Here is a 12,500-nt window from a genome sequence, read left to right as displayed (position 1 = left end):
TATTTAAATTTGACATAATTGCGTTGCGTAATAGAATGCGGAACTAGCAAACTGCCAGTCGTTATCATTAAAATTCAGGTAAATTACTCTGAATTACTTGCGTATAACATCGCGCTGGAATATGTTTCACGTATTGGAGCATTGTTAGGATATTTTATGATGGAATGCAAAACGGCATTTCGCTACAATTATGCGAGTTTGTGCAATCATCAAATAGTATCTGTTTAAAGACGATCAGTCGAATTCTCTCTCTCTCTCTCTCTCTCTCTCTCTCTCTCTCTCTCTCTCTCTCTCTCTCTCTCTGCAAATTCTTGGGGCGTTGACGACCACAATTCTTATAAAACTTATTCTTAGTATTATTAAACTAATCTCTCTCTCTCTCTCTCTCTCTCTCTCTCTCTCTCTCTCTCTCTCTCTCTCTCTCTCTCTCTCTCTGTACTGCAAATTCTTGGGACGTTGACGACCACAATTCTTATAAAACTTATTTTTAGTATTAATAAACTCTCTCTCTCTCTCTCTCTCTCTCTCTCTCTCTCTCTCTCTCTCTCTCTCTCTCTTTAAGGCTATTTTTATTTGTACTGTACGAACAGTGCTTGATAACTTTTGTTGGTTTTAGAGTGAAAAAGCTTTTGTGGTATTGAAACTACGGGACCCATTTTGGATTCCTGGCTGGTATCTCTGAGACTAAAATTTAATAAATTCCAAGCATTTCATTTTTATAGGTCTAATATCTAGAGCCCATATTAGATTATAAGTACCAAAGCTATCCACTTTTTTATGGAAGTCGATGTTTCAAGAAATTATCACGTAAAAAAATTTTTCCAGAATCCTTGGTTAGTATTTGAGACGATATAATGTCTTCATTATCCAAACTTATTTTTCGCAATTGGCAAAAATTAATGGCAAATATCTAGAAATCTTTTTTTCTGTGTTTTGTTGGAATCATGATGCGTGAAAACTTGGCGGCTGCATCTTGATATCTTCATTTCATTTGTTAAATAACTTTGTCTAGTTGGGAGTCAATTTGAATATCATTGCCTTTTTGTCGGTTTTGTTTTCTATAAGGAAAAAAATATTATATGTAAAGCAGACGGTCGAAATGTGTGTGTGTGTGTGTGTGTGTGTGTGTGTGTGTGTGTACATTTGGTATAGACAACGAAACTAGTGGACCGAACTGAACCAGAGTCGGGCCATAAATGTAGATTTTGTAGCGGATGGATTTTAGCTCGGTACCGTTTTGATCCGGATATCCGTCTGGATATCCGGACATGCCAACATTTTTATTATTATTCGTAGAGAAAAAAAAGAAAGCATTAATCTGAAAGCACTTTCACGAGGGTTCCAAATATGCTTTTACTTTTCTTCTACGATGATATTAGGGGATGGTTTGTGGCCGGGTGACGTTTTGATCCGAATATCCGGCCACGCTAACTTCTTTGATATTAGTTGTAGAGAATAATGGAAGCATTAAATTGATAAACCTTTTCACGAGGAATCCAAATATGCTCTTACTTTTATTCTACGATGAAAAATAACGATGATATTAATGGTTCAAAATATACCGACCCACGGTTGCCCGCCACCAAGCGCTAGCCGGCTCTTGTAGTATATTTCCCGAGGTAGAAAATCTGGTTTTTAGTAAAGTCGTTTTTCCTATTCATGCTCATGCAATTAATAAATAGAAATAGGGCGTTTGAGGTTAACAAATATCTTAAAAAAAAAAAAAACTTGCATAAGGGCATCACAGGGTATATACAATAAGTCTTTCCGTTTCTGCAGAATATTTTATTATTCTGCTTTTTAGTCTTATCGTTCAGTCTGTTTGTGTGTGTGTGTTTGTGTGTGAGAGAGAGAGAGAGAGAGAGAGAGTCTGTGTGTGTGTGTGTGTGTGTGTGTGTGTGAGAGAGAGAGAGAGAGAGAGAGAGAGAGAATGTCGCCATTGATCTCATCACTGTGAAGAAGCAATTCCTCCTCTCGTTCCCTCTCTTGTTTGTCACACCCTTCTGTCGTATTCCTCCCATTTCTCATGAGAGCGGTACAGAATCATATGAGGTTGTCAATAAATGATCTTGTTAGTCTTCCGTTTTTAAAGATCCTTCCACTTCTTCCACATTACTTTTATTAATCTTACTTAACCTGAGGCCACATCTCCCTTCATCCCACTCGATCATCTCGAGGTGAGAGAAAAAAAAAGGAAGAGCGGGGAAAAATATCTCTCTGGTTATTAGATCCTGCAGAGATAGATCAGTCACGCAAGAAAGTCATCGTTCATATTTTAATTAGAAGTTCCCATCTTCATGTTCATCTCTGATGAAATTCATCATCGCTTCAGCAAGAGGGAAGCTTTGGGTTTCATCAGGGCTTTTTTGGGTAGAGGATTTTCGGCTGGAGTTTGACAAGACTTTTTTTTTTTTTTTTTTTTTTTTTTTTATCCTGATTGGTTCTCATATCAAGTTGACTTGGTAGATTTTCCTTTCACTTTTTTTACTCTTAAATTATGAAATGTCATTCTGCTGTTTTGCACGTTTACGGCGTTTATGGTTAGAACCAAAGATGTATTATTTTTCTTGTTGGTATCGGAGTACGTTGCCTGCTTTTTGTGGTAGCAGTGAGGCTATGTATGCTACCATTTTTGGATAATAGCTATTTTTTGACATGGCATAATTCTTTTTTATTTTTATGGAACGCCGTTTACGCTTCCTAATTGTGGAAAGTTTGGATTTTTCCTTGCATCATGTAATCTCTCTCTCTCTCTCTCCTCTCTCTCATGTATATTTCTAACCTTCTGGATAATTATACACACACATACATAATTTATATATTCGTAAGTATGTTCATATAAGTGGCATGTAAATGAGTGAATGATTTTCAGCCTTTATGTGGCCCTCACGCATTCAGCATTCAACATATTATCGAGGCCAAGCCAGAAACTAATATAGCCTCGAGAATACTTTCAAATGGAGCTCTCACACTCACTCACTCATTAGCATAGGTATCATCGGGTACTGACATATATACAATTGCACTGACTTCCAAGAGGTGAACAATTTTTGTGCTTGTGCTTCCTACCCTCCAGGAGGTCGAAATCATCTCTTATCTAATTGCCCGTTACAGTAACATTTACATGGACCGATTGAAGTGTTTAAAATATGTTATATATATGTATATATACATATATAGAATATATATATATATATAATATATATTATATCTATATAAGTCATATCACATTTCCGTGATTCATATACATATATCGAGCTACAGTGTCCTTTAATATCTAATTCGCTCTACCTCGGAATCAATATATTTTCATATATGCTTAACCGAAGGGGAATTTTTTTCTCGATAATAGACTTGCCATGGACCCGGGCGCGAACCCATGGAGCCTTTTACAAATACAGGAACGTCAGTGAAGCTTTTTACCTCTTGCGGTGGTGTAGTAGGTAAAAGCTTCACTGACGTTCCTGATTTTGAAAGGCTCCATGGGTTCGCTCCCTGGTCCAGGCAAGTCTATTATCGAGAAAAAAATTCCCCTTCGGTTAAGCACTGTGAAAATAATATTAATTCCGAGTAGAGCGAATTAGATATTAAAGGTCATTGTAGTTCGATATATATATAATATATATATATATATATATATATATATATATTTTTAATATTAGTATATGTGTGTGTTTTGACCTTTTAAACATAAGAAGAAAGGGTTACATGGCATTCTGTTTGTGTTATATATATATATATATATATATATATATATATATATATATATATATATATATATTATATATATTATATATATATTATGTAAATTGTTTGTGCTGTCCTTTCTTTTTCCTGTTATACTCACTGTCTTCTGTCTCTCACATCCGCGTAGGTGCGGCTCGATTGTAACCTTGTATCCGAGCCTGTCGAAATTTTATACGGCACACTAATTTGTTGGAACGTGGATTTGAATTCACGCTAATTGATAGGCACCAGAACCGGGTCATTTTGTACCTCTGACGTCGTGATTCCGACTTCTCTCAATATGTGCGTCTTTCTGTTTTGCGTTTTCGCAAACTTCCTTTCGCTTTGTTTATTTTTTTTCTTTGTCAGTCAATATTAATTGATATTTATATATATTCTTTTATTTTCTGGTTTATGCTTTATATTACTGGTTTTTCATTCCTCTCCTTCTATCTCTTAATTTTTATCCTCTTTGCATTTTAAGTTTATTTTAAAAGTGGTCCTTAACTTCTAATTTACTCCATTTTGAGTTGCTGATTGTGATGTTATCGTGAAATCTTTGTGAAGCCAGATGACTTTCAATCCATTAGTCATGATTCTTTCCTCCTCATTATTTGATTTTCTGCTTTTGCTTGTGTACTTTTGTGGAGGTTTTCCTTGCACATTTCATTATATATCTCCTTCACTTCGCAGCCCAATCATTTACCCTCCCTCTTACCCTCCCTCTTAGCTTTGTAGGAGGGTACTGCATACAGTGGGCCTTATGTAGCACACTCCAGATTGTTTTGGCTTTTTACCTGTCACCGGTTTACTAGTCTCTTCTTATTTACCTGTTCAGCTGTAACTTTAATTTTCAACTCGAAGAAGAACAGATTTATTCGCGCGATTCTTTCAAGTGTCGAGAAGGCTGATTTGGTAGTCCGGTAAAACTAATTGATGATAATAATAATAATAATAATAATAATATAGACTTTTCTTGTATTAATTCATATGTTTTTTTATACTGAAAGTAATAATAATATTTTAGACTACTCTTGTATTAATTCATATATTTTTTTGCAAGTTTTTTCGCTCAAAAACCGAGTCATTTTATACCTTTTCTTGAAGCCATTGTCTTGTTTTTTCGTTTTGATTTTTCCTATAGTTTCATTTGGGCTCTTCGGTCTTTTCCACTTCCCTTTTGACTTTTTGAGTCTTGTTTTTACATCCCTTACATTTTTCCTCCAAGGCTATTTCCGGCTCTTTCTTTTTTTGACGTTATTCCACTTGTGTTTTTTTCTTTTGTTCTATAGGATTTCATTTGAATTTCTCATTTTAATCCTTTCATTTTTTTCATACTAACCTTTTCGCGCTCTTTTATCCTATCTCATAGTATTTCATCTTCGTTTGTCCTTCCTAAACTTTTTACGTCTTTTGTGTACACTATTTCAGTTACCTTTTATTCTGTCATTTTTAGCCTTCTCAAGGAGAGCACAGATGTATTTCAGAAGCACTCATTTATTTTCCCCTTTTGTTTGATGCTTTCGTCGGGAGTTTCCCTCCTCTCTCTCCCCCCTCCCCCACCCCCCCCTTTTTTTTTTTTTTTTTTTTTTTTTTTTTTTTTTTCCCCCCCCTTTTTTTTTTTTTTTTTTTTTTTTTTTTTGCACTGTTATTGAAAGTTATGTTTTTCCTATTCATTTCCTTTCATTCTGTGTTTTGGACCGCTTTCTTATCCAGTTCAAAGTGGACGGTGACCACTCTGCTTCAGAATTTAAAAGCTTCCGCTTTGTTTTTGACGAATTTTCCAGAAATAGCATTCCTTTACTCGCTTCAGTCCTTTTCCTTTTAGGTTTCTGTAAAAGAAAACTGCTGAGATGACTGTCTCTCCGTCCGCTCTAAATCTGTCCGTACTTTTTCTGCCCGCCCTCATATCTAAAAGAACTACTGAGGCTAGAGGGCTGCAAATTGGTATGTTGATCATCTACCCTCCAATCATCAAACATACCAAATTGCAGCCCTCTAGCCTCAGTAGATTTTATTTTATTTAAGGTTAAAGTTAGCCGTGATTGTGAGTCTGGCAACATTATAGGACAGGCCACCACCGTGTCGTGGCTGAAAGTTTCATGAACCTCGGCTGTACATCTTTTACTTGTGTTTGTTTAGTTTTGAGTGTTATTTACCCTTCCAGTTTTCTCTCTTTTTTCCTACACCTCCATTTTCCAGTAGACTTTTGTACTCGAGTTGGTCGTTGCTTACTTTGAATTTCCGGAGCGTTTCCTTCCTCCGTTATTTTGTCTCTATTTTCACGAATAATATTTATGTTTATGTTTCAGTTTCCTTTCGCTTATAGACTGCATCCACTCTTTTCTTCAGGAGTTTTTCGTTTTCTCTTTCAGTTATTTGACATGTTAGATTTTATTGCATTATAGATGCGGTTTTGCGCTCTCTTATCTGTTGATTTAAATTCGAAAATAATTTAATTCATTCGATATTGTGGTATTCTGCACACACTTAGCGAAAAATGCTTTTACTGGTTCTTGGATATATTTACTGTCACTTTATTTTATTAGAATTCAGTTGCACAAAAGTGTAAATAGCTTATTGAAGGTGTCTGTTAGTACTCTCTCTCTCTCATAATTTGAGTACTATTTAATATCTTTGTTTGCTCTCTCTCTCTATCATATATATACTTTCCCATTTAATTTGGGTACTCTCTCTCTCTCTCTCTCTCTCTCTCTCTCTCTCTCTCTCTCTCTCTCTCTCTCTCATATACTTTCCCATATAATTTGGGTACTATTTAATGTCTGTTTCTTTCCTCTCTTCCTCTCTCTCCTCCCCCTTATAATTTGGGCACTGTTTAATGTGTATATGCTGCATCATCCTGGCCTTGCGGTACACCTTACCCGACGCCGCCGGAATGTTGTATGTAGAATCGCGCCCTCCAGACCCTGTGGCCTTCCGTCACTCTTTGGATCTTGTCCTTTGTTGCATCCTCCTCTCTGGCCGGGTTGCCAGGCATCGTCAGATCACGAGTTCGATGATTGAGTTTTCCTCCTGATTAGTTTGCGTGATAGGGAGGTCGTGGCAGGGAAACTTATCATAGGATTAGGGATAAGGAGGAAACTGCGAGGATTAGGGATGAAAATAATGGTTAGGATTAGGGGGAAAGGGAAATTGGTGAGGATCTCGGAAAAGGTGAAAGTGATTTGGAATCGGATTGGAGGGAAATGGCTGTGGAATATCGTGCCAGAACAGAGATGCCGGAATGAATAGGACAGGAAGAGAAAATTAACGAGAATTTGGGATAAGGAAGAGGCAGGAGGATAAAACGGTTTCAATACGAGGAGAGAATGTTTAAAGGGGGCGAGTAATGAAGATATGCAGTCCTTTATTATTTCTTTCTGTATTCACGACCGTATAGGTATAAACAGTTTCATTTTGCATGATTTACTTCTTAAAGGTTTTGTTTTTACTTTGGCAATACTTTATGCCTTCCTTGCATTCTTTCTTTCTAGTTTAGTGGCAGTTTCAGTATCATCAGTATATTATATTATAGTCATGTTTGTTGGTATGTTCAGGATGATGTTGATGGGCTGATATGAAGAACGTTATATAAATTTGTCAGGACATCCTATTTGAATATTCTACGTTTTTCATCGTTTTCCGATTTTAAATACATTTCATTAATTTCTTTTTTGCTTTTACCATTTTCAATCCTCTCTCTCTCTCTCTCTCTCTCTCTCTCTCTCTCTCTCTAAAAGTTCATATATTCAATTCCATTTTCCATTTACTAGTTCCCAAATTACGTTTGCTTTGACAAGGTTTCATTTCTGTTAGGACTTTCTTTCGAGCGTAATCCTCTTTTGATTATCACTTTTATTACTTCATCTTTTCAAACTACTTGATAATCTATATGCAACTTGATGTTTCAGGCTTTTATGCCCCACCATTTACTATAGTATGCCGGGTATTACAGTATCGGTCACGTTAGTCGTTCGTCCGTCTGTTAGATATTAGGTATTTTCATTAAACTTCATGCATAGATACACATACACCAAGCTCTCCTAAAGAAGTTATGAAAATACTTTCTTTATCCTATGATTTATAGTCACTTTATAATTCCTTTTCCAATGCTTTGGTGCCTTTCTGATTGTGATCTTCTAATGATTGTATTTTATTGTATTTTTTTATTTATTAATTGTTGATTTTTAAGTTATTTTGCCTCAGTCCATAACGTATGCCATTTATATGATTCAAAGTTGATTTTAAGTTTTTTGCCTCAGTCCATAACGTATGCCATTTATATCAATTTTGATGTTTTTTTTAGCTTCTAAAAGCTAGGAGGCTATAGTATGTTATATAAGATTACAGAATTGCCTAATCTTCTTAAAGATTGTTGTAACCCCAATATTAGATGTGTTTAATAAAGAAAGAATGAAGAGGCAAAGGAAAACGATGGAAATTAAGTCTTGAGTTTTTTTTTTTTTTTTTTTTTTTTTTTTTTTTTTGTTTTTTTTTTTTTTTTTTTTTTTTTTTTTTTGTTTTTTTTTTTTTTTTTTTTGCTGTGTTTGGTCGGAGGGGCGGAACTTCATTATTTAAACGTATACACAGGATTGCCATCGGGGTGATGCGTGACCACTGAAGTGGATACTTCTAGGAAAGTCTAAAGTAAAATAATTGACGAATTTTGCAAATGCCATGATTGAGTTGAAAATGAATTTGTTTGAATAACTTGTCTGTTTTGATTGTAGTTATTGCAGAGATTGTTTCCCGTCCCACATATTTCGTTGTTTTTCGTCCACACTTTTTTTTTTTTTTTTTTACCATAATGTTTTCTTTATTTCTCGTCCTGAAGCTTTATTTTGAGAAAGATAAAATTCTTATGTGGATTTGGAAATGTCGATGATGAGAACAGTTTTGAAGTCTCACAAATTTAATAGTTATGCATAAAAGAATCCTTTACGGGGGATGGTAACGTGACGTCACAGTTTAATCAAATTTGAAAGTTGATAGGTTATGTAAGTATGTTAACGTTTTCAAAGAGTCGTTTTTATAACGCCATGCTCAGTGACCGACTTAACCTTAGCATAGTGCATATAACACCATACAGCTGAACTTGTTTAAGTAAGGAATCATAATATATGAATATATTGGCGTAGGACATATCTTTTTAATGATGGCTTTAATAATTATACGATGTATATTTTAGATAGCACTTCCGTTAAAAGCGTATAAAAGCTTCATCATCATCATCATGTTGTCATCGCGTTAAGAAGCATGTTTCAGAACGCCCAACATATTAGCCCATTTTGCAAGTCAACATGCTGCGTTGGCCTGCACCATGGAAAATTCGAGATAGCCCGATTAGGCTTTGATGGCACATGTATAAGTATAATTATACGTGCATATTTAAGAATACTTTGTTTTTTTATAAAACTTCACATTGCACTCAACCCGATATTTCCATATGTCGAAAGCTTTCGTTTTTATATTTCAGATGTATAGTTTCTGGTTCCACTAACCATGGCGCGAAAATCTCACAGATTTCAATTAAGTACACTTTCCTCTCGGCAACATGTTTCGTTACGTAAATATGTCATTTTCATCCTATTCTCTTGACTCTTCAACAGACCCATACATTTATTTTACAGCCCACGCCCTTAACTTTTGCCCCAGTTTAGACTTATTTAACTTCTTCCAAGGTTTCTCTCATCAGTCTCTGTTCATACAAATTGAACAGCAATGAAAGGCTTAAACAAATCTGTGTCTCTCCTGTAAAAAAACTACCATGGGCACTTATCTGCTGCAGCGCCTCAGTGGCGTGGTCTGTATGGTGTTGGCGTGCTGCCTCGGTGGCCGCGAGTTCGATTCTTGGGCATTCCATTGAGGTGTGAGAGATGTGTATTTCTGGTGATACAATTTCACTCTCGACGTGGTTCGGAAATCACGTAAAGCAGTTGGTCCCGTTGTTGAATAACTACTGTTTCCGTGCAGCGTAAAAACATCATACAAACTAACAAACAAACTTTTGAGCTGCTCGTAAGATCAAGAGCCCGTGCTTGCAATGAGAAAAACCAGCTTCATCAACAACAGCATTAGGATATGACTATAAGATTCCTGTAGTAGATTCACATCAACCGTGCATTTGATGTCTAGGACAGTCCCCTACGACGCTCCTGATTGGCTGTTAATAAGCTAATCACAGTGCTGGAAACTCACAGTCTCTCTCGAGTTCACATGGGTAGGATCTATGTTCCACCTCTCCTGAGGGATACGTCTTTCAGGAGGGGTGGAGCATACATCCTGCCCATGTGAACTCTCGAGAGACTGAGAGTGTCCAGCCCTGTGATTGGCTTACCAACAGCCAATCAGGAGCGTCGTAAGGAACTGGCCTAGACATCAAATGCACGGTTGGTGTGAATCTGCTATAGTATCCTTATGGACGACACGCATGAGGGGTGGTTTGACAGCCACCATGATCCGAGAACCTGTGGCTCTTAAGCAAACACCCGACGTTTATCAGCTTAGACGAAGACCCTTAATTAGACTTTCTGTAGACCAGCCAGCAACGGCATTATTGGGTGTGATGATTATGTTGATGACGTTAGTAGCATTCCAAATTTGTTCCCTACGGAATTTGGAGTCATGACTAAGCTATTTATATCTGCTATAGAAAGGTAAACTTCTAGAAGCCACGATTTTTTCAGTAAATATTACGTTACTTGCCAATATGCTAATTTATTTGTGGATAATAAAAAGCCAGTCGAGGCATAGCCCAGCCTTCCGTAAAGTAAACATTGCTTTCCTTTGGAGGCACGTTCCTTCAGAGTAACTGTTTAATAAGGCCGTTCACGTTATAGAAACAAAATTATTGATTTTTCTAGATTTTTAAAGTTGGGAATACCCTATTTTCCTTCGTAGCCGTAGGATTATTTTTAAAAGCGTCTTTTAATTGTATTAATTATTCTTATATTGTGTCCTCTCGTTGCCATTTTTATTTTCAGAAGCGAACTTGCATCGTGTTTTAGCAGTGATCTTGCATCCTGTATAATATAAAAGATTTAAAAACCAGATTGTTTTGAACCTGGAGACTTCATTATGAGGCGCATAAATGCAGTTACATTGAGTGAAATAAAAAAGCCTTGGATTTTGGGTTTCTCTGGAAACAATTTCGTGATATTTAGACGTTTCCAAATTCGTTCATCATGCAGCGTAATTCGTTAAGTTTTCAATGATATGAAATTGCCGATGTTTCCCTCTCTTTTCTGTGCACAAGACGAAAGAGCGGAAAAATTATCCGGGAAAAGTCAGCAGTTTCCGAGTATTTAAATTCAGTGATCCATGTCTCAGTAATTAGTAAGATGTCTAATGAATATCCGCCAATTAAGCCCCAAGCGACAAAAGTTCCATTTGCAGTAATGGTGCACATTTCCCAAGCTTTATTGGATGCCATGTTTTGCTTTTCGCCAGTTCTCTTCGTCTGAATCACATCACGTAAAAGTTGGGTCTGAATTGAAAACAGCTTTATTTGCTAATATATCCCTCCTTTACAAAATGACGCAGTCGGACTGCCAGGCTAATTTGGTTCGGGCCAGCCAAAACTTTTCCATTATTGTCTGAATCATTCCCACTTTTTATCTGGTCTTTCATTTCACTTTAATCAGATCTGGAGCAATGGCGACTTTCACAATGTGACCTTTGTTTCAGTGATAATAATTACCGACGAAGTTGGCGCTTTTTCTGGTTTTGGCTTCGTTAGTTTGTTGGTTAGCAGGTTATGCAAAACGTAATGTCGCCATTTTTATGCAAATTCTATGTGAGGTGGCCCTTATGATAGGGAGCAAGTTAGACGAATTTAGGAGAATCTCGGATTTTGGTAAATGACTTTTGAGTGCGTATTTTTGTAGGATTGAGTTGAATCACTTATCCATGGCGGAGTCGATAAAAAATTCAAAATAATTTTATTTCCTTAAAGGCTTATGTGGCTTTCTTCTCACCAATGACTTATTCAGTATTTAGTTTGTCGTTGGCCAAGGGACACATGATGATTTGAACTTTATATATATATATATATATATATATATATATATATATATATATATATATATATATATATATATATATATATATATATATATAATATACACACACTCTTCTTATCACACAGTCTTGCACCTACAGTTGTTGTTCTTTTTCTGACTTCTCATCCATCAGTCAAAATATTTAACAGCCATGTAGTTATAAGACACTTTTATCTGATACTCATTTCTACACTAAACCAACCACCCCCACCATCTGCTTATTCTTATATATTTACTTCCACCTCAACGCAAATTGCTTCTCTATCGCTTTGGTCACGAACTTTTCTAGGTCCATGCATGCCACATTCAAAAGTTTCCCTTTACTTTTAAACTTATATAACGACTCCTTTCTGTTAAAAACCTGCTTTGCACACCTTCCTCATCTGAACTTAGATTTTTTTTCCTTAGCAGTCTGTTTGTTTTGTGTTTTACTTTCGTGATATAATCATATTAAATACCATCCTAGGTATGCCAAGACATGTTATTCCCTTTTATTACGATACCTGACTCTGTCACCTTTAATTTTATAGTGTAGGGCAATAATTCTTCCTATCATCCATTCTTTCGGAACATTTTCTTCCTTTAGGAGTACCTTACTGACCCTTGTCAGCCACTTCACCACACTCGTCACAGTCATACTGCAAAATATCACTTGTAATCCCAACAACGTCCCTCTTGTCCAAATCATCGGTGTTAGTTGTGCTTCTACAGCCC

The 12,500-nt window shown here is 36.2% G+C and overlaps 1 protein-coding gene across 1 annotated transcript in view; it reads left to right on the top strand.

Annotated features, from left to right (window-relative positions):
• The window catches only part of LOC135212039 (tolloid-like protein 2), an 801,312-nt gene that overhangs the window by 526,181 nt on the left and 262,631 nt on the right, over positions 1–12,500 (top strand). The window lies entirely within an intron of this gene.

Source organism: Macrobrachium nipponense, chromosome 40 (assembly GCF_015104395.2).
Source record: "Macrobrachium nipponense isolate FS-2020 chromosome 40, ASM1510439v2, whole genome shotgun sequence".
Taxonomy (NCBI): Eukaryota; Metazoa; Arthropoda; class Malacostraca; order Decapoda; family Palaemonidae; genus Macrobrachium; species Macrobrachium nipponense.
The sequence above is the reverse complement of the archived record's forward strand: the minus strand, read 5'-3'. Positions and strand labels throughout refer to the sequence as shown.